Source organism: Cricetulus griseus, chromosome 6 (genome assembly GCF_003668045.3).
Source record: "Cricetulus griseus strain 17A/GY chromosome 6, alternate assembly CriGri-PICRH-1.0, whole genome shotgun sequence".
Classification (NCBI taxonomy): domain Eukaryota; kingdom Metazoa; phylum Chordata; class Mammalia; order Rodentia; family Cricetidae; genus Cricetulus; species Cricetulus griseus.
Genome location: NC_048599.1, coordinates 52512139 through 52533893, shown reverse-complemented (window position 1 = coordinate 52533893; position 21755 = coordinate 52512139). Strand labels below are relative to the sequence as shown.

General features: G+C 40.2%; 1 protein-coding gene across 1 annotated transcript in view; it reads right to left on the bottom strand.

Annotated features, from left to right (window-relative positions):
- LOC113830664 (protein FAM227B) overlaps nt 1-18635 on the bottom strand; it is a 47971-nt gene extending 29336 nt beyond the window's left edge. The window contains exon 1 of the mRNA XM_027421947.2: nt 18495-18635. The gene's annotated coding sequence lies outside the window, so the exon portion shown is untranslated. The remainder of the gene's footprint in view (nt 1-18494) is intronic.
- Nucleotides 18636-21755: the final 3120 nt, after the last annotated feature.

The following is a 21755-nucleotide window of genomic DNA, read 5'->3' as shown; positions in this document are numbered from 1 at the left end:
TGTTTCCAATAATGTGACTGAAACTGGCTTCCAGTCTGAAATTAAAACATTGGCACTGATCTCCTAAGATCCCATGGAAAAGTAAATGAAATTTGTGAAGCGCTGGACAAAGTTGACTTTCAATTTGAGCACAGAAGAGAGAGTGGAGGGTTTGGTAGTCAATGGGGACCAGGCAGATGCCATGGAGATTTGCTCTATCTTCCTCATTGAAATGGAAAGCAAAGTTATATTCAAAACCAAGAATATAACTTTGAGGAAAAGGTGGAAATAGTTTTCTCACTGCTGTGACGGGCAATTTAAGGGAAGAAGAGTCCATTTTATTTCAAGTTTTAAGGTACAGTCCACCATGGCAGGGAAGCCATCATAGGGAAAGTGGCTGTCTGTAGCTGTGGTCCTGGCATCAAGATGCCTCTGGTCACATTGCAGAGAGAGACAATGCCTGCATCCAGCTCCCTTTCTCCCTCCATTCAGGCTGGGACCCTAGTTTAGGGGCTAGTGCTGTCCACATTTTCCAGCTGCTTCTAGAGTTGAACCCCTTGCTTCTTCCAGTGTCTCCATGCCACGCTTTGGTACCTACATGTTCACACTGTGCTTCTTGCCACCTTTAATGCCATCCTCTTCCTTCCACTCTTGTTTTCTTTTAGCAGTTACATGATCCTATTTTTCTCATTGCTTTATTTTTACCTTTTCCAGACACTTTGCTCTAGACTTGCTTTTGTAAACACAATAAAAACAGTCTTCAGGGGATCTCCTTAAGGTTTTTCATAGGCAGCATCTCCAACAACAAATTGAGTCTGTCACACAAACTGTTTTTATGGGCACTGGAAGTAGTGAGAACAGAAGTTTTAGCACAACAGAAGGGACAGTCCTTTAAATGAGCCCACAGTCTCTAGTGTTTCCATCTCTGGAAAGTACCTGCTGACGAGGACTAGGCTTGTGCATGAAGTGCTCCGGCACAGAAGGGTTGAGCCATGAGGGCCTTATGCTTGACTTAAGTCCCTCTTTTGTCTCGTATGGTCGGACTACTGTGCACTAGCCTGACCTGCGGGGTCCTCCACAGCGAGAACTGAAGAAGGATCCTGAGGGCTGTGAGAATGATGGGAAAGAACACAGGAAATTCTGTCTGAGTCAGAGGACAGCCCGTTTATTAGGAAGGGGCAGGGGATAGTCATACCCCAGTAAGAAAGGCCAGTTGGTTCCATGTGGTAGTTATGCCATTTGGGTCAAGAACATCTAGGGTGTTTCATTTGCATATTGGGGGAAGCAGGAGCCAGGGGAAGGAACCTTATAAGGTCATAGAGAAAAGAAAGTAAGTCCAGCCTGGGATGTTTTAGTGGTCAGATAAACAGCAACCAGTCCTTATCGCGTGGGAATCAAGATTGACTAGACTCAGTACAGGTTAAGTAAAGTTTATTCGGGAAGATTACACTTACACAAGAGGTGGGTGACCGCCACTGGTTCCAGCTCCAAGGATCCTCCAGGCTGTTCCCTGTGACTCGACCAGCAGCAAGAGAGCTTGGGTCCGAGACCCCAGATCTAGTTCTGTCCCCCGTCAAGTCTTCACCTGTGACCACTCCCGTTTGGGCGTGGTCAGTGCTACAGGTATGGGTGGGGTCGATATCTCACTACAAGTTCTTATTGTCTTGGAGATGCATGAACTATCAGTTGCTACATGCACCCAGGGAAGTCTATTTGCTGGGGTCTGTTAGTGCTGCAGCCAGGTGAGGGAGCAGTCAAAATTCTGCTGCTCTCAGGACCAGAAAATCCAGAGTTTTAAGCATGCTTTGATCCCTTCTTAGCTCCAGGCCAGCCTTAGATGGTTATGTAGGTTGATACTCAATTCTCTAGAGCACTGGTTCTCAACCTTCTTAATGCTGGGACCCTTTAATACAGCTTTTCATGTTGTGGTGACTGCCCTCAACCATAAAATTAGTTTTGTTGCTACTTCATAACTGTAATTTTGCTACTGAGTGGTATCTTAGTTCCTAAGACCTTTGGAAATATGTGTATGGCTGTAACCCATATTGATTGCACACAATAGTAGTTAATTTTGACCAAGTTGTATTTACTAGTGTTTGTGGACATATGGAAGGCTGGGACTGCACTAGGCTAGAATTATACAAAGGCTGTATGAGGTCTCTTATGTCAATCAAAGTAAAGCCCCTCAAATACCCATATTCCCCACCAAGGCATAAACAAGACTTTGAAGGTGTGTGGCACTGGCAGTTAAAAAATTAGGCATTATGCATCCAGTGACTAGACCTGACTATACCTGTGTCTTCAAGGCTGAGGACCCATAGGTTTGTTATTAAAAACCAAGGAAGTTCATGGACACAAAGAGGAATGACCCATCAGTGGGATGAACTTCCTAATACTGCAATTCAGGTCTGACCTATCTTACTGATGACTCAGCCAGCCAGTCATGGTGTTTTAATCTCTCATCTCTAATGGGGAAAGGCAAACATTTGTGTTGGAAATTCATTGTCATAGTTACTTTTCTATTAATGTGAAGAAGCACCATGATCAAGGGAACTCATACACTTAATTGGGGGCTTGCTTACAGTTTTAGAGGTTTAGTTCATGAATATCATGGCAGGAATTAGCAGGCATCTCACTGAAAGCTTGACATCCTGATCCACAGGTAGCAGACAGAGAGAGATACTGGGCTTAGCTTGTGCTTTTGAAATCTCAAAGACTACTCTCAGGGTCACACATACTCCAACAAGGTCATTGACAAGTATTTTGAAAATAATCCCCAGAGTGGGTTTCTTCCACCCATGCAATTAACCAAATCCAGCCAAATTAATAAGACCAGGTTTAACAAATAGAGCAAAGCAAAGCAAAGCAAAGTTCTCCTAGGTGACTCTCAGAACCAGGAGGAAGAGAAATTAATTGGCAGGTCCAGGATCTGGGTCTTAAATAACCTGTAAGCATGTTCTTGAGCATCTCTGAGCTGTTGGGGGAGCAGGCTTTTTCAGGGTTGAGGTCTGTACTATTCTCAGGGGTGGGGTCTAGAGTGGGCAGAGTGGGGCTGGGTGAAGCTTCCACCTAAACAGTCATATCTCCTAATCCTTCCAGACAGTTCCACTAACTGGGGACCAAGAATTTAAACATAAGAGCCTATGGGGACCATTCACATTCAAACAACCCCACTGTTATGTACTTAACAGTTTTTACAGGGCAAGCAAAGGCCATGAGAGTAACAAACACAGATGATACATGCATCAGACTGCAGTCTTTGGTTTTGCAGACAAGGGGCTTTAACATACTATAAATTTGTTCAGGCTAAATAAAAAGATTGAAGGGAAATAGAAAATTTCATGAACATAATTTATAAAAAAGTAGAGTATACCTTTTAGAATTGTAACGACAATATCTGAAATTAAAAATTCTCTCAGTGTTCTTGACAGAAGAAGGTAGGATCACCAAACTTCAAAGATATATGTAGAAAATACCCATGGAGAACCAAAACATTCAGTACAGAGATGGCGACAGTACTCTGAAGGAAATGAGGGATGGTTAGGGCACAATAATATTCCAAGAGACAATGACAGTACAGTTCCCAGGACTGATGGAAGACGTTCAGTCTCAGATTTAAGAAGTGCAACAAATTCCAAGGAGGATAAATATAAAGATAACCAGCCATGCTTGCCTCATACCCAAATAGCTAAAAATTAGAGATGAAGGGGAAAAATCCCAAAACAACATAAGGAATAGACAGAACACTAACTTGAAAAGAGGAGGAAGAGTCTTCAACAAAGGTAATGGAAAGTACTTGTATCAACACAAAACAAAGACAAAATTCACTGTCACTCTAGGAACATGTACTCCACAAAAACATCCTTTCATTGTAGAAGTCAAATGAAAGAAATCCAGGCTTAAAGCAAGGGATGGAGCACTCAGTCCTTTTGGACGTTTCTGAATTAGTCTCATTCTCCAAGGCCTAATGCCATTGCCTATATCTGAAAAATGGACAGCCTCCTTGAGCCTTGGCTCTTTATTTAGAAAAGGGGAATACCTATCTAAGTTACCCAAATAGGTTACTAGAAAGCTTTAGTGTGACGATGAAACTGCTTAACAAGTTATATCCACAGACAAAGGCATTCAGCATATAAATGCCATCACAGTTCAGTTGCAGGCACCTGTTCCTGCACAGGACCCCCCTTCCTGCTGCAGCCCTGACATTCTGCAGGCTTTGCTTTCCTGAGTGTGATAAACAGATCCTCCCATGCTGTCTGTAGCCGGCTATGGTCTAGCTTATTCAGCAGTGCCCTGGAAGGCCAGAAGAGGGCACGGGGTACCTGGAACTGCAGTTACAGACAGTGTGAGCCACTGTGTAGGTGCTGGGGATTGAATCTGGGTCCTCTGGAAGAGCAGTCAATGCTCTTAACTGCTGAGCCATCAGTGTCCCAGCCCCTTGGAAATGCTTTTCATTCTGTTGTAGCAATTCTTCCAGGGAATGTCTATAGTCGGTAAGCCTTTATAATTCTTACTTGCTTGAAGATATTTCACCTTCATCTGAATGACAGTTTGATGTCAATTTTCATTAATATTTTGTCTGTCTTCAAAAACAAAACAACAACAACAAAAACCACTGCATTGCTTTCTGATGACATAATATCTTGTATGACTAGAGTTCCTTAAGAAATAATTTGTGATAATTTTAACTTTTGAAGTGTTCAGCATTTTCTCCTTACTGTATGAGAGCAGATGTTTTGCTGACATGGGGGCCTTTGTTGATTCAGCTTGGCCCTTGGGGAGTCATGCCAATCTAACTATTTCAGTTTTGTTCGATTTTAGAAATTCTCATTTCCTTCCTTTTCCATCATGTTTTCTTCCTGGAGTGATGACACACTACCCGAGACTGAACTTCTATGCAAATACACTTGTTATGTATTTTCCTTTATCTTCTACCCTTTTGCCTCTCAGTATCTTTGCCCAACTTGTGAATGTGGTGACATTCCAAATTACTGATGTGTTGTTTAGCTCCAACAATTCTATCTCCTAATCACCCCACTAAGTTATTTACTCTGTCATAATGTTATTGATACCTAAGAACTAGTTTTCACATAATTTCTTTGTTAGGATGAACTTTTAAAAAATGTAACTTCAAATAAACTCTATGTAAGCAAGTACTATGTTGCTTTTTTTTTTTTCTTCTGGGAATAGAGGGTTGGACGGGAAGGTGGGGTGGCATTTAGCACTAAAGTTCAGAGTCTAATATATATTAGAAAACATTCAGTGGATATTTATTCAATAAACAAATGCAGAAATTCTGGCAAAAGTTGAAGCATTTTACATTGCACATCAACAGAGATCACAAGAGTCCGCTTTCTTACTGCATCTAGCCCTTTGCTCTTGTCCTTACCTGTATTAACAAAAGATTAAGTTTGATGTTGTTAATTGTTGGCATAAGTTTCTCTTGAGATGGGTATTCTTTCTTCTAAAGGACCATCTCCCCACAGTTAAAGGGTTATTCCATTGAGTTCTTTGCCTGTGGCCTGGTGTACGTTTGAGGTCACTGCAGCTAGCATGCTTTGCTCTTGAGGGGGTGGGTCCACTACCGTCACTTACCACCTCCTTCATCAAAATGAATTCTGTATTAAAGACAACTGTGGCTTGGAGCTCAGATTCCAGGCTAGCTTCCCTCTGTAAATATCTCAATTTATTTCAAATTTTATTATCTAAATTCTCTTCAGCTTTGATTCCTCATGTAGAAAATGAAGATAAAGTGGTAGCCATACTGTTTTTTATTTCTATCTATCTATCTATCTATCTATCTATCTATCTATCTATTTATCTATCTATCTTATATTAATCTATCTCATTTCCTGGATGAAGATTAAAAAATAGGAGGAGTTCATTATACTTAGGAAATTGCCCAGTATGCATTAAGAGCTCTATAAACACTATGCACAAACAAGACACATGTTGGATTGGTCTTCGTCTGTTATTTACCACATCCACTTACCTCTATTTATTAGGTGACTTTGGGCTCTTCCCCTTCCCTGTTTGAATCTCCTCTCAAGCTCACCTGCTCCCAGGAGGTTCTTGTTTAGTTGCACCCAGACTGCTGCTTTACAATCACTTACCTTCATCATACTTGTGTTTCACTTTGGGTTTTGTTTTTGTACCTAAAGTCTACTAATTTTTTCAAATTTCTTCAACAGATGCTTAGAGTAAATCATTTTCCATGTTTAATTTCCAAGCTTTCTCATTGTGAAAAACAGGTTTTCAAGTGTTAACCTGCCTTAAATGATGACCCACCCAATCTTCCTTCCCTAAGCTTTTCTCTTACTATGAAACAAACAAACGAATGAACAATTTGCCAAGTTAGAATACACAAACAACTCTTTAAAAATTACCAGAAGTTCCATCATTATGGGTTATTATTTGAGAATTATTTGCCTTCTATAATATGAAGTTATTCTCAGAAAAATACCGACTATAATAGAAAACAGATTTTTTTCAAAAAGGCTGACAAAAAGACAAATTGAAAAACTAGTATAAGAATAACTTTAAGAGATCTCTAAAAACCAGAAAAGTATAGGATGATAGAAAAAGTGTGTGTGTGTGTGTGTGTGTGTGTGTGTGTGTGTGTGTGTGTGTGTGTTTAAGACAGAGCAAAAGATGGGGGTAGTGACAGATCAGAATTTTAAAATGCAGAGGGAAAGATGAGGTAATTTTGATGAGCAGTAACAAGAAGACTGGGAAATAAGTGTCAGAATTTAAATTATACCTAGGAAATCAAGGGCATGGAAAATAGAAAAGAGATGACTTCTCAGTTTAGAAGACAAAAGCTGAGTTTAAGAACATAAGATTCTATTAAGGCCGGTTGTTGGTGGTACACATCTTTAATCCTAGCACTCAGGAGGCAGAGGCAGGCGGATCTCTGTGAGTTTGAGGCTAGCCTGGTCTCCAGAGAAAGTGCCAGGATAGGCTCCAAATCTACACAGAGACACTCTGTCTCAAAAAAAAAACACACACACAAAAAGTTCTGTTAAGTCCAAATATGAACTGTTGTAGATAATAGTGAAGTAATCCAAGCATTTTATATACTGTGAATATTCACTTTTGATAATTTTGAATCAGCTACTTGTGTTTTTTTTTTAAATATTTGATGCTTACTTTGGAAACAAACTATATCAACAAACAAACTATATAGCATGCTGAGTGGAATAAAATGGGATGGAAGGAATGGGGAAGACAAGGAAAACAAAGGAAGAATACAGCATAAATGATTAATTAACATTTTAACTAGTCTTTAGCTGAACTCTTTAGCTATACTAAAAACTAGAATTATTGACTTTAATTTTACTGATCCAAGGCAAAAATGACATGATTGATATTACTAAAAAATGTATTGCTTTTAGGGTCATTTAAAATACAGTGAAGTTTCATGTACTAGAGTCTCTTGTTTTGGGTCTATTTCAGTCTTTTCTTCTAGCCCATCTCCATTCCTTTATGACTCCTGCCAAACCATAGACCCACCCTCCACCAAGGACCCACAGTGTCCACACTAGGCTGATACTCAGAGACACATAACCAACACACTTGGTTAGGATCCAGAGTGCACAACAGCAACCAAGGAATGTAACACCTACCCAACAAAGAGAAGACAAGATGTCTGCACCAAGAAACACTTCAAATATCATAGTTTCAGATACCCAGATCCCAGAGCAAAAACACAAACATGAACAGCCAAGACAACATGCTTCTCCAGAAGCCAGCAACCCCATCACAATAGGCCCCGAGAAAAGCAAGTCAGTTGCAGCACAAGACAAGGACTTCAAAATAGCAATTGTGAATATGTACAAGGACCTTAATGAGGATCTGAATAAATGTCTTAATGAAGACCATGAAAACACAAACAGCTGAATAAAATAATGAAAACAATTTAGGACGCAAAAATAGAATTTAACAAATAAATAGGATCACTAAGGAAAACCCAAGCTGGAGTAAAGTTGGAAATTAAAAATTCAACAAAAACCTCAGAGGTAAGCTTCACAAACAGGTCAAAAAACATGGAAGACAAAATTTCAGATCTTACAGACAAAGTAGAAGAAATGGATATCTCAGTCAAAGAAAATGTTAAATCTAAAAATATCCAGGCAAAAAACAACCAGAAAATACAGGAGACCATAAAAAGACCAAACCTGAAAAAAAAATTAGGGATAGTGGAAGGACTTAAAACCAAGATCAAAGGCACAGAAAATATTTTAAATAAAATCATAGAAGAAAATTACCTCGGCCAGGTGTTGGTGGCGCACGCCTTTAATCCCAGCACTTGGGAGGCAGAGGCAGGCAGATCTCTGTGAGTTCGAGACCAGCCTGGTCTACAAGAGCTAGTTCCAGGACAGCCTCCAAAGCCACAGAGAAACCCTGTCTTGAAAAAAACAAAAAAAAAAAAAAAAAAAAAGAAAATTACCTCAATCTAAAGAAGGAGGTGCCTATATAAGCATAAGAAGCACACAGAACACCAAATAGGACTAGAGAAGAAATTCTCCATGGTGCGTAATAATCAAAACACTAAATATACAGAACAAAAAGGATATTAAAGCTGCCAGATGGGGAAAACATATTTAAATGCAGACCCATAATAATAAGATGATTTCTTTCAGTGGTGACCGTGAAAACCAGAAGGGTTTGGACAGACATTCTACAAGCTCTAAGAAACTACAAATGCCAGTTCAGACTAATATACCTGGCAAAACTAATAACCACAATTGACAGAGAAAGAAAAACACTTTGTGATAAAAATAAGTGAAAGGAACTTCTGCCCACCAATCCACCTCTATAGAAGGCACTAGGAGAAAAACTTCAGTCTGACGACATTATCCACACTGAAGGGACACAAGAAATAAACAACCCTAGAATGGCCAGTCAAAGGGAGGAGCCCTACACCACCACAACAAAATAACAGAAGCCAACAAACATTGCTCATTAACAACTCTCAATATTAATGGTCTCAATTTCACAATAAAACAACACAGAGTGACAGATTGGATTAGAAAACAGGATCCATTTTTCTGTTCTATCCAAAAAATCATACCACTTACCATCAAAAGCAGATGTCACCTTAGGGTGAAAGACTGGAAGTGTATTCCGATTAAATAGACCCAAGAGGCAAGCAGGCATATAGCTATTTTAATATTTGATAAAATGGACTTCAAACCAAAATTAGCCAGAATAGATAAAGAAGGACATGACATATTCACTAAAACAGTGGAATTCTCAATCTTCCCAATGCTGCAATCCTTTAATACAGTTAGTACCTCACTGAGATTGACAATTAATAAATGGGACCTCCTGAAACTGAGAAGCTTCTGTAAGGCAAAGGACACAGTCAGCAAGACAAAACAGCAGCCCACAGAATGGGAAAAGGTATTCACCAACCCCACATCTGACAGAGGGCTGATCTCCAAAATCTACAAAGAACTCAAGAAGCTAGTCTCCAAAACACCAAATAATCCAATTAAAAAGTTGGGTATAGAACTAAATAGACAATTCTCAATAGAGGAATCTAAAATGGCTGAAAGACACTTAAGAAAGTGTTCAACATCCTTAGCTGATGGAGAATGTACTGTGTATGTTTATCTTATTGATTGTTAAATAAAATACTGTTTGGCCAATGAGACAGCAAGTTAGACTGGACTAGGAGTCAAAGAGGACTCTGGGAAATGTAGTAGAGAAGTGGTGATCCAGGCAGGAAGTGACATAGCAAGGAGATTCATATTTAAGTGAAGGAGAAACAGGAAGGGCCCCTTTTTTCCCTTCGCCGACTCCATTGGCAGGATGTGATCCACCGGCAAGGGAGGATGCCAACAAGGCGTCCGATAAGATAAGTCTTATAAAATATATAGATTTATGATAATTGAGACTGAGCTCGCAGATGAGAATCCTAGTCATTGGCCAAGCAGCACTGAACCTAATACAAGTTTCTGTGTATTCATTTGGGCCTAACTCGGGCAGGCGGCTGTCGTAAAGCACGCACGTGGCAGTGGGGCTCAGGCAGCTTATGGTGGAAAGATTTATTGTAACACTTAGCCATCAGGGAAATGCAAATCAAAACAACTCTGAGATACCATCTTACTCCTGTCAGAATGGCTAAAATAAAAAACACCAATGACAGCTTGTGCTGGAGAGGATATGGAGAAAGGGGAACACTCCTCCACTGCTGGTGGGAGTGCAAACAGCCACTTTGGAAATCAGTGTGGTGATTCCTCAGGAAAATGAGAATCAGTCTACCACAAGATCCAGCAATTCCACTCTTAGGCATATACCCAAAAGAAGCACATTCATACAAGGACATCTGTTCAACTATGTTCATAGCAGCATTATTTGTAATAGCCAGAAACTGGAAGCAACCTAGATGCCCCTCAACTGAAGAATGGATAGAGAAAATGTGGTATATTTACACAATGGAGTATTACTCAGCAGAAAAAAAACAAAAACAAAAACAAAGGAATCTTAAAATTCACAGGCAAATGGATGAAACTAGAAGAAACCATTCTGAGCTAGGTAACCCAGTCACAAAAAGACAAACATGGTATACACTCACTCATAAATGGATTTTAGATATAGAGCAAAGGATTACCAGCCTACAACTCATACCGCCAGAGAAGCTAGGAAACAAGGAGGACTGTAAGAGAGACATACATGGTTCCCGGGAGAAGGGAAAAAGGACAAGATATCTCCTGAGTAAACTGGGAGCAGGGGGGGAGGGGAGAGGGAGCTAGGAGAATGAGGAGGGGTGAGGAGGACATGAGGGAGCAGGAAGGTTGAGTTAAGGGAACGATAGCAGAGAGCAAGATAAGAGATACCAAAATAGAAGGAGACATAGGTTTAAAGAGAAATCAGACATGGGAAATGTCTGGAGATCTACAAAGATGACACCAACTAACAATCTAAACAACAAAGGAGAGGCTACCTTAAATGCCCTACCCTGATAATGAGATTGATGACTAACTTATATGCCATCCTATAGCCTTCATCCAGCAGCTGGTGGAAGTAGAAGCAGACACCCACAGCTAAACACTGAACTGAACTGGAATCCAGTTGCAGAGAAGGAGGAGGGATGAGCAAAGGGCCCAGACCAGGCTGGTGAAACCCACAGAAACAGCTGACCTGAACAAGGGAGAGTTCTTTGTCCCCAGACTGATAGCTGGGAAACCAGCATGGGACTGATCCAGACCCCATGAACATGGGTGTTAATGAGGAGGCCTCAGAAATCATGGGGCCTTCTGTAGTAGATCAGTACTTATCCCTAGCATAGGAATGGACTTTGGGAGCCCATTCCACATAGAGGGATAGATACTTCCTGAGCCTAGACACATGGGGGAGGGCCTAGGCCCTATCCCAAAGGCTATGACAGACTCAGAAGACCCCCCCCATGGAAGGCCTCATCCTCCCTGAGGAGCAGAAAGGGTATGGTACAGGTAGGGTGTTAGTTGGGGGGGCAGGGGAGGAGGGGAGGGATAGGGAACTGGGATTGACATGTAAAACAATCTTGTTTCTAATTCAAATAAAAAATGGAGAAAAAAGACAAAAATTATTTTCACTACCACTTGTAACTGTAATTTTACTATTGTTAGGAATTTTAATGTAAATATCTGATATGCAAGATATATGATATGCAATCCCTGTGAAAGGTTCCTTCACCCACCAAAGTGGGCGTGATATGTGGGTTGATAACCACTACATTAAAGGAAAAATTCACCAAGAGGATATTACAATTCCAAATATTTATGTACCATCACAAAAGGTACATAAATCCATAAAAGAAATGACATATTGACCCTAACTAAAGTCACATATTAACCCTAACATAGTATTAGTGGGTGACTTCAGTACCCCTACACTAGCCAACAGACAGGTCAGGTCAGGTCATCCAGACAAAAACTAAATAGAGAAATGCTGGTTAGATATGGTTAGATAACACCATATATCAGATGGTCCTAACAGACATCTACAGAACATTCCATCCCCAAAATAAAGATTGTACTTTCTTCTCAGTACCTCATGGCACTTTCTTCAAAATTGGTCACACATTAGGACACAAGACAAATCTCAACAGACACAAGAAAACTGAAATAACACCCACAGCCTACCTGACCACCACAGAGGAACAACAATAGGAACAGCAGAAAGTATACAAACTCATGGAAGCTGAGTAACTCACTAGTGAATGAAAATTGGGTCAGGACAGAAATCAAGAAGTAAATTAGAAACTTTTAGGAATTGAATGAAAATAAAGGCACAAATGAAAACATTATTTTTTAAATAGCAAGAAAAAAGAGTCTCTGAGTTTGGAATTTGTTAGCATTCAAATCGAGTTTGGGTTGAAATTAGTCTTTTGCTTTGTTGATGCCTCCGGGGTTATACAAAGTAATATGATGTATCCATTGCCATGGGAAGTTCAGAACTATCTAAAAGGGAAAGCAATTGCCAAGCATCTTTTAGTAGTTTTGTATCTATATTATAAGTGAAATGTTCCATATTCGTTCACAGATTTGGCTAAGCTTCATCTACTATTATTTACTATATGAATAGTGCTTGCCATTAGTGAATACCATTCCTTTAAAAAGCTTTATTTTACTCTTAGGAGCTGGAGAGATGGTTCAGCAGTTAAGAACACTGGCTGTTCTTCCAGAGAACCTAGATTAGACCCACAAAATCCACATGGCAGCTCTCATCCATCTGTAACTCCAATTCTAGGAGATCCAACACCTCTGGCTTCCATAGGCACTAGGTTAATTAGTGTTGCACAAACATACATGCAGGCAAAATACCCATACATAACAATAATACTAATTTAAAAATATTTGACTTTTAATTATGTGCATGCAAATGTGTCTGTATGTTTTAATTATATGTGTGTGCTGGGGAGAGTAGTGAGTGGTATGTACACATGTTGAGTGCATGTGTCCACAGAGGCCAGAAGAATGTGTTGGATCTCCTGAAGCCTGAGTTATAAGTGGTTATGAGCTTTTTGACATGGGTGCTGGGAATTGAGCTTGGGTCCACTGCAGGAGTAGTATGTGCTCTTAACTCCTGAGGATCTTTCTAGCCCCATTTCTTTAAAAACATTCTATAACTTTTTACTTTAATGAAAAAACTCAGGCTTGGAAATTTATGTTGGCCATGTGCAGTCCACGCTTTCTGCCCACCTCAGTCAGGCTGGTTTTGTTTAGGTTCACTAAAATGTTTAGTTTTTTGCAAATGAGTCATGCTTTGGCACTAGATAGGGAAGTTTCTTCAGTTTTTATCATTTTTTCATTGTGTGACCTGTTATGTTTTTGCAAGTTTATATGTAATATTTTACTATTATGTTTCTCAACAAATATATTTTCTTATTTGGAGGAAACTGTAAAGATGAAAGCACTTTTATTTTAGGAAAAATGATCAGAGGATATTAAATACTTTTTAAAAATTCCAGCATTGTTTTTCAGCATCACAGGAATTGAACTGAGCACCTACTCAACATCTGATGACAGCCCCAAGACTCACTTATGGCTTCAAATCAAAGGACTAAATGAATTTAGTCTCATATTAAAGTCATAACATAGCTTTGACTGTCCATACATTTAATTTTCTTTAAGGGACCTTTCATATTCTGGCCATCAGAGACATTCTTAATTATAAAAAAGAGGAAAGACTAGTCTTAATACAGTTTGTGTGTGTGTGTGTGTGTGTGTGTGTGTGTGTGTGTGTGTGTGTGTGTGTGTGTGTGCGCGTGCTCGTGCTGTGTGAGTGGGTGTGCATGCCTTTTGCATGTGTGTGTGCAGATAAGAAGTTGATGTCAAGAATCATACTCTATCACTGTCTACCTTGTTTTTGAGATAGGGTCTCTCATCTAAACCAGGGTTGGCCATTTTTGTTAGACTAGCTGGCACCAAGCTCCAGGGATCCTCCTATATCCATACTAGTGTCATGGTTACTGTCTCTTTCTGTATCATTTGGCTTTTACATGAGTGGTGTGGATCTGAGATCATGTCTTCACGCTTGTACAGGCAGTCCTTTACCCACAGAGCCATCTCAAAGCCCTCATTCTTAACATTTTGAATAAAATACATAATACAGCACAAGGAAAGTTTTCCATATAAGATATTGCCAGATGCTGTTAAAATGTATTTCTGTTTTTACTTCCACACTCATGTGTAACCAATTCACTTCAAGATGTCAGACATTTATAGTCAGTGTAGATTTAGGCATCTTTCTTAGTTCAGCAAAGGACATCACTGCTAATGCATTTTCACATGGCAAGCCTCTTCAATTTAACTCTGATCTGTTCTTACTCTTGCATTACCCACCACCAAGCTTTACTTAATGAGTGTGTGCACGTGAACATTTATTTCCATCCTTGCTGCTATAATCCAAGTCCAAGGCATGATCTCTGACTTGATTTTAACCATAGTCAACAAGTGGTCTCTTTACTTACATTTTAGTCATCTCCTAGATGACCAAAAGGTACATCTCATGAGGTTTTTAGAATGGTGTCCCACACTCAGACATGAGTAGAAGCTATAATGGGTAGGGGCAAATCCCAAAGCCACATTGGTTTCACCACAGAATTTCCCTCTTACTCACTGTGTTTATTATATTTCCGTTTCCAGGAAACGGTATGCTCATCTCCACATTACAACTTTGGTTTTCTTTGGAACCTCTCTGCCTTCTAATTTCTTCTTACTGCTCAGCTCTTGGCTTACATATTGTCTCTTTAGAAAGACATTCTGTGACCTGATTCCAGTCACTTCTCTCCTTTCTGTCACTTGCTACAATAGTAGCCAATTTACCTTTTTTTTTTCTGATAATCATGGGTGTGATATTGATTTCAACTGTTAACTTGATGAGATGTAGAATCACCCAGAATACAAGCTTCTGGACATGCTGTGAGGTGTGATCTTGGTTTGGCTAGTCAAGGTGGGAAGACCCTTTCACTTTGTGTGGTTCTGGGCTACATAAAAAGGACAAAGAACTGTGGACAGCACACCTATCATTTCCTGCATCCTGAGTGCAGATGTGACATGACCATCTGCCACAAGCCCCCACTGCCAGGAATTCCCCACCATGATGGACTTTACAGTGGAACTGTTGACCAAAATTAGCTCATTTTTCCTTAGGTTCTTTTTGTTACTGCATTCCATATCAACAACAGAACAAGTTACCAAACAGAAATTTGTTACCAGGAATAGGGTTATTGCATTGATAAACACAACCATGTGGAAAAACCTGACCTTTGGGATGGTTGTGGCTACAGTGTGGACAAGTTTTGTACTCTGTGCTAGACAATCAGAGACTAATGGACTATTTTAGGGGGAGCTTAGGAGACAGGAATTCTGAGAGAAACTCAGCCAGCAGAGACCTGGTTCATGAGATTTCAGAGGGGAAAAAGGACTCTATTAGGAACTGGGTTAGCTTACCCCGTACCCATGGGATACTTCGGTCAGCAATGTGACTTCATTCTGACTGTGTCCTGAGAACTTGAGTGAAATTAAATTTAAAGATAATGGACTAAATTTTCAGGGGAGAAAATTTCAAAACAGGAAATCATTCAGGCTGGGCTGATTAAACATCTGTAAGTATTGAAGAGATCAGTGCCGCTGAAGAGAAACTTCCAGTGCTACCTTGGGACAATAGGGATGATTTCCTGAGATAAAATCTTTTCCCATCAGAGGTTCTATCTGGTGAAGACTCAAGTTCATCAAAAGGCATGAAGCCTAAGATGAGGGGTGATGGGGATGTCCTTCTGTTTATATGTTTCTTTTAATGGTTGATGAATAAAACACTGGCCAATAAAGGCAGGGAAATAGGCGGGACTAGGAGACAAGGAAAATTCTGGGAAAGGTAGGTAGAGAGAGGCAACAAGGGGACACCATGTGGCCATGAAAGGAGTAACAGGTCCAGGCATTCTCCAGTAAGCCAAGACCACATGGAAATACATAGATTCATAGAAATGGGTTAATAATTAAGACAGAGCTATCCAATAAGAAGCTCTAGCTGTCCGCCAACAGTTTTATAATTAATATAAGTCTTGTGTGCTTATTTGGGACCAAGGCAGCAGCAGAACCTGGCAGGACAAGAAAACTCCATCAACAAAATGGTGCCAGCAATGTGGGTTGCAAGAATTTCCACATAAAACCGGATGAAAACTTAAAAAGGGACAATAGGGAAGATTTCCTGAGATTAAATCTTTTCCTATCAGAGGTTCATCTTGTGAAGACTCAAGTTCATTAGAAGGCAGGAAGCTTAAGATGAAGGGGTTCTCTGATCCTCAAAAGGAACTGCCCAGAAGTGTTCTCCCAGGGATGGCACATAGAAGATGACCCGGCTGTGGTTAATGGGACCAGGCTACATTTAGATGACAGCAGATCTTGGTAGGCTGTCCATGTGTAAGGCACTTATGCTTAAAGTGATGTGTAGATACCAAGTTGCATCAAATTGATGGTGATGGCTGGGATGGCTAATCTCATTGTCAACTTGTTGAGATCTAGACCCCCTTGAGAGACAGATCTCCTAGGTATGCCTGTGGGGATTGTCGTGGATAGGTAAACTGGGTGGGAAGACCCATCCACTGTGGTTAGCACCTGAGATGGGACCTGAACTGTTAAGAAGTAGCAAAGAATTCATGTAGGACATGAAAGTAATAATTGACAAGAAGAAACAGGTGTGAAAGAAGTTGTAATGGGAGAACTAATAAGAAGGATTCAGTCCATTTGAATCAAATACCCCTGAGGAAAAATATTGAATAATCTTTAAAGATAGCATGGGTATCTGATTGGATGAGAGGCTTATAGGTGAGTACAAATTGTCCTTCTCTTGTCCACCCAGACATTGCGGTACCCATAAGTTTTACACCGATACATGTTCTTCAGGCACCTATCCTTTATATCACAGAGAAGTCAAAACCAGCTTCTTTCTTTCTATCCTTCAAGGTTCCTTAGCTGAGGCATAAACTATATGGACATAAGAAAGATTAGCAGAAGAAAGCAAACATTTTAAATACATGTATACACTCAGGAGATGCACACAATAAGATTCTCAAAGAAAACTCAGCTGACTGAAGCTTGTGTGGCATCCTAAAGTATGGACAGGAATAGAAGCTTGGGGCTTTAGTGGGTCTTATGGAGAGTGGGGGGAGCATGTGGTAAGCATGGGTTGTCTTGTACACAGACAGAAGAGTCTTTGGGAAAGCAAATCTGTCTCCTAGTGAACATGAGAACAGGTGCTGGCTGTGGTGTCAATCCTCCTCTCTGACTGGTCACAGTTCCCTGGAGGGAATTCCTGACCTGAGAGTTCCCTTTAGAGGATTAATTTCCCAGAAAGAGTCTCTGTCTGCAGTTCTTTGAACAGCACGCTGTGGTGTCCTGGTCCCTGAGGACATCAGCAGAAGACAGGTTTCTATGCAACATTCTGCCTGTCTTTCTCTGGAAAATTACCTGTGTCTCCCACTTTTAAAAGTTAAACCAGTACCAACCAGTCATAGTTATAAAACTAATGAAATAAAAATTAAAACATTTTTTTCTGACGTATTGACATGCACAAAACACGTAAAATGTTTTTACTAGCTTCACCCCAATTTTGTTGCATTGCTATGTATATGACTAATATGGAACATAAGAATGATAATTTATACAAACAATATGACAAGCCCAGTTGCAAAGCCATCTGTTAGCATACTGCTCTGCCAAAGTACCGAAGCACTGGAGGACATTCCTCAACTCTAGAAATAGCTTAAGGATTGAAGAATTGAGGCCATCAAGAACAAAGCATCAATGTACCTTAATTATACTGAAATTACAACTGTCCAAACAACGGCCCACTATTTCCAAGTAAATCTTGCTTTAGGACTAAAGTCAGATTACAATTCAGTAAATTCCTAACACAATTGGAAGAATTTAAGTCTAGATTATCATTTCAGAGTTTTTATAAATACGAAATTGAATGAAGCAATTTTGTTATAGACTTGGGGATACAGAGATTCAAAGGGCACTTGTAAACGGAGATCTTTATAAGTTGAGTCACAGGCACACCACAATCCTGAATGTATGACTCACTTTTTGCATCTTATGGGCAGTTAGTGTTTAAATGTTACGGCATCATGCCAAAGGCAAGAGAGCTGTTTATATGATCAAGAACCTCAGGATTGCTCCATCATGGTTTTCCTTCTGAATTTAAGTTACTGTCTTTGACTAGGTCTATCAGGTTTGAAAAGATAGGTCTGTCTTCCTGTGTTCTATTCTTTTAAAAACGAGCCCAAGTTCCTTTTGCAGTGTTCACAGTTTCTAATGTCAAGTCTCATTCTGCCTGCGCAGCTTTGCCCTTCTCTTTCTGCTCAGGCTCCTGCTTATGAACAGCGTAGTCCTTCTTTTGGTTCTTAGAATGTAAGATCTTGGCTTCCCCACCCTTTACCATCCCCATATCCTCTTGTTTATGCTGTCCTCTCACTGGAATGCACACTCCGGAAGGGCAGAGATCACTTCCAAAATACTCACCATTGTGTCTTCAGAGGGCTAACCCAGCATCTGGCAGCATAGAACTATCAAATAAATATTTGTTCAATGGATGAATCAAGATGATAAGTAAGACTGGTTGCACAGTATGATCTAGAGTCAAGGCTGAATTTATGTATTGAAACCACACAGGAAATGATGAAGACAAATCCCTAGTGTGGGGTTTGCTCTAGGAGCGTGGAGGGGATAGAGTTTGGATCTAGTGTCAGGCACAACATACACAGTAATATTTATAAGCATAAATCTACCTCGTCCCAATTTAAAGAGTCCCTGTCCTACCTGGGACTGGAAGACGGGTGTCTAGATAGCTTTTGGAAACTGACCCTCTAACTATATTTTATGCTATCACGTAACACACACACACACACACACACACACACACACACACACACACACACACTACACATATATAATTTCATCAATTTTAATATTCTACAGTAAAATATATGGGTAAAAATTAAATGTTCACAGATATTGGTTAGATATACATTGGGATATCCTCATTCAATGTACTAGCATGCAGCTATAGAAAATGAGTGAGCTTTCTAAATTCTGAGATGGGGAATTCTGTATTTTTACTAAGTGAAAATAAAAGGAACACATAAAACAGTGTATGTGTGTCATAATACTTGGTTGTATGTAAAAGAGTGGGGTACAAAGTAAAGGCCACCTGTATATATGTGTATAACTTGTGTGTATAAGTGTGAAGGAACTGGAAATTGAAACATAAAATTCCACAAGCCAAAGTTTCCATCATTTATCTGTCCACAGAATGAAGACTATAATGAAGACTGCTTAGGACCAGGTGGGTGGTTGATAACAATTGACTGCATGGGAGAAGTTCTCACTTATTTATCTATGTATTTATAGTTCTCTATATTTCTAAATGCATTTTATTCCCAAAGCACATGGGGCATGTATGAGATACCACTTCTGTTTCAAACTTTTCAGGTGCTAACGTTCACCTCTAAGGACATCTTAAAGTCAATATTTGAAGAACAGACACAGATCTTTTTCTTACAGATTTAAGATGTGCAAGATTTTTAGGTAAGGATGAAGCTCTGTCTGGAAATAGTGGAGAACAGAAAGTCTTCAGAGCGCCCTGGGCTTCTGCGTGGCTGTGTGTGCATTACAGTGAGTGCAGAAGATGACCGCCACCATGTAACTAAGAGAGACAATGAGAGCAGCCCTCCTAGACATACTGGACTCATTGAGAACCATTTCTGGACAGAAGTTCCCCACACCATCATGGGCCCATCTCGAATAGATTATTCTGCAATAGGGAAACGAATCAATAACTTCAAAAGGAATTTAAGCCACTGATACAATTCCCTGTCTGATATTAATCTGCTTAGTGACATTACTTGGATAATAACTCTACAATTTGTTTTCAGCAAGATTACAGGTACTCCCCCTGAAGCGCATTTTAAGGAGAGGTTGAGCATTCTGCAGTACGCACTGAGAACTGACTGTATAGCCTTCATGTCTCTAGAGGGAACCACAACTCTTAGAAATTCTGAATCCACTCACTGTTAGTCCTCCCAGATTGCAGGGTATTTTGAAGAAGACAGGAACAGCATCATATCTCCTTTCCTTTCCTCTTCCTCCTTCAGGGGAGGGGGCATGATGGATGTTCTGAGTCCTCTAGCTTTCAATAGACACAGTTACAGATCAGTACACCCTCCTCGACTTTGAAAATCTGGTGCTTCAATATTTCAAGAATCAAAGACAATTGGGAATGTTTGAAATACGCTGTGCTGTTGACTCCATCCGCTACAAGCACAGTCCTAAAGGGGAGCATGAACTCATTCAATTGATTCAGTTTGGTTCTGTCTCTATTTGGTCTACCTGCACCACCTGGTGGTAGTGTTTGTTAAGTGCGAAGTTGTGTGTGTGTGTGTGTGTGTGTGTGTGTGTGTGTGTGTGTGTGTGTGTGTGTGTGTGTTGGGGGTATGTGTAAAAGATAATTTCAATACATGTATTATTAAATATTCATTTAGACTGATGATACAATGGTTTCATTCTAAATATAAAATACAGTCTTGCTCAGTATAGAATAGGCAAGAACTCATTTCGGAAAGCAAAAGGCCTCTCTTGTATCCATTAGTTAATGACCTTAAAATTCTGTTCCTGGATTTCTTAGTTACTTATTCTGCTATTGCTCTCAGGGAAGCACAAGTCAAACACCAAGGCGAAACCATATTTCTAAAAGCATAGTAGTTTTACGAATCACGTGTCCCTTTGCTTCTGTGAGCCATCAGTATAAATAAATCACAAGACACAGGGTGTTAAAATGACAGAGCAGCACCGGTCTGATTAGGCATGGTCATTGGTTTGACACCTAAAGCAGCAGCTGAGCCACAGGGAAGTCAAGTGACTGGTCCAAGGCTACACTGTTAGAATCCCAATCCAATAAGAAAATAGGTCTTTTCAGTCTAAAGACACACACAGTGGTGTAATACCTGTGGAATGATACGTCCTTGCTTGCCTAGGAATACCTGCTTTTGGACCCTGAGAGGTGGGTTGCTCTAGCACACTGAGTATGAAGGACTACCCCGCTCCATACCCTGACTGCCAAAAAAATAACCCCCTAAATAAATCAATCCATCCATCCATCAAACAAATAAGCAAACAAAAACCATATAAGATGAAGGAACCTGTATGCCTGTATGGGTCCCCTGCATATATGTTACGGCTAAGTAGCTAATGTTGTGGGATCCCTGACAGTGGGAGTGAGGGATGTCTCTGACTCCTTTGTCTACTTATGGGAGCCCTTTCCTCCTACTGGGTCACGTCATCCAGTCTTGATTCAATGGTATTTACCTGGTCTTATTGTGCTATATTATGCCATGTTCGGTTGATGTCCCTGGTAAGCCTGCTATTTTCTGAGGTGAGATGGAGGGGGCATGGATCTGAGGGACAGGGGAGATGGGAGGAGAGAACGGGAGGGGGGAAAAGGGGAGAGGAAATTGCAGCCTGGATGTAATATATGAAAGAATAATACTAATTATTAAAAATCCCGTATACATGTTCTAGGAAATGTTTTCCGTCTGTGCCACTGCTGTGTTTTAAAGGTCTAACATTTCTTTCCCTTTCTCCTGCTAACTGCTTGAGAATCAGAGGTCTGTTTCCACAGAGTGGATGCCCACTTGTAGATTTAAACATAAGCCGTGTTCATAGCTCCCCCTTATGACCACTCAACAGTACACAAGTCTCCTGCTATCCCTGCTGTTTTATTCAACA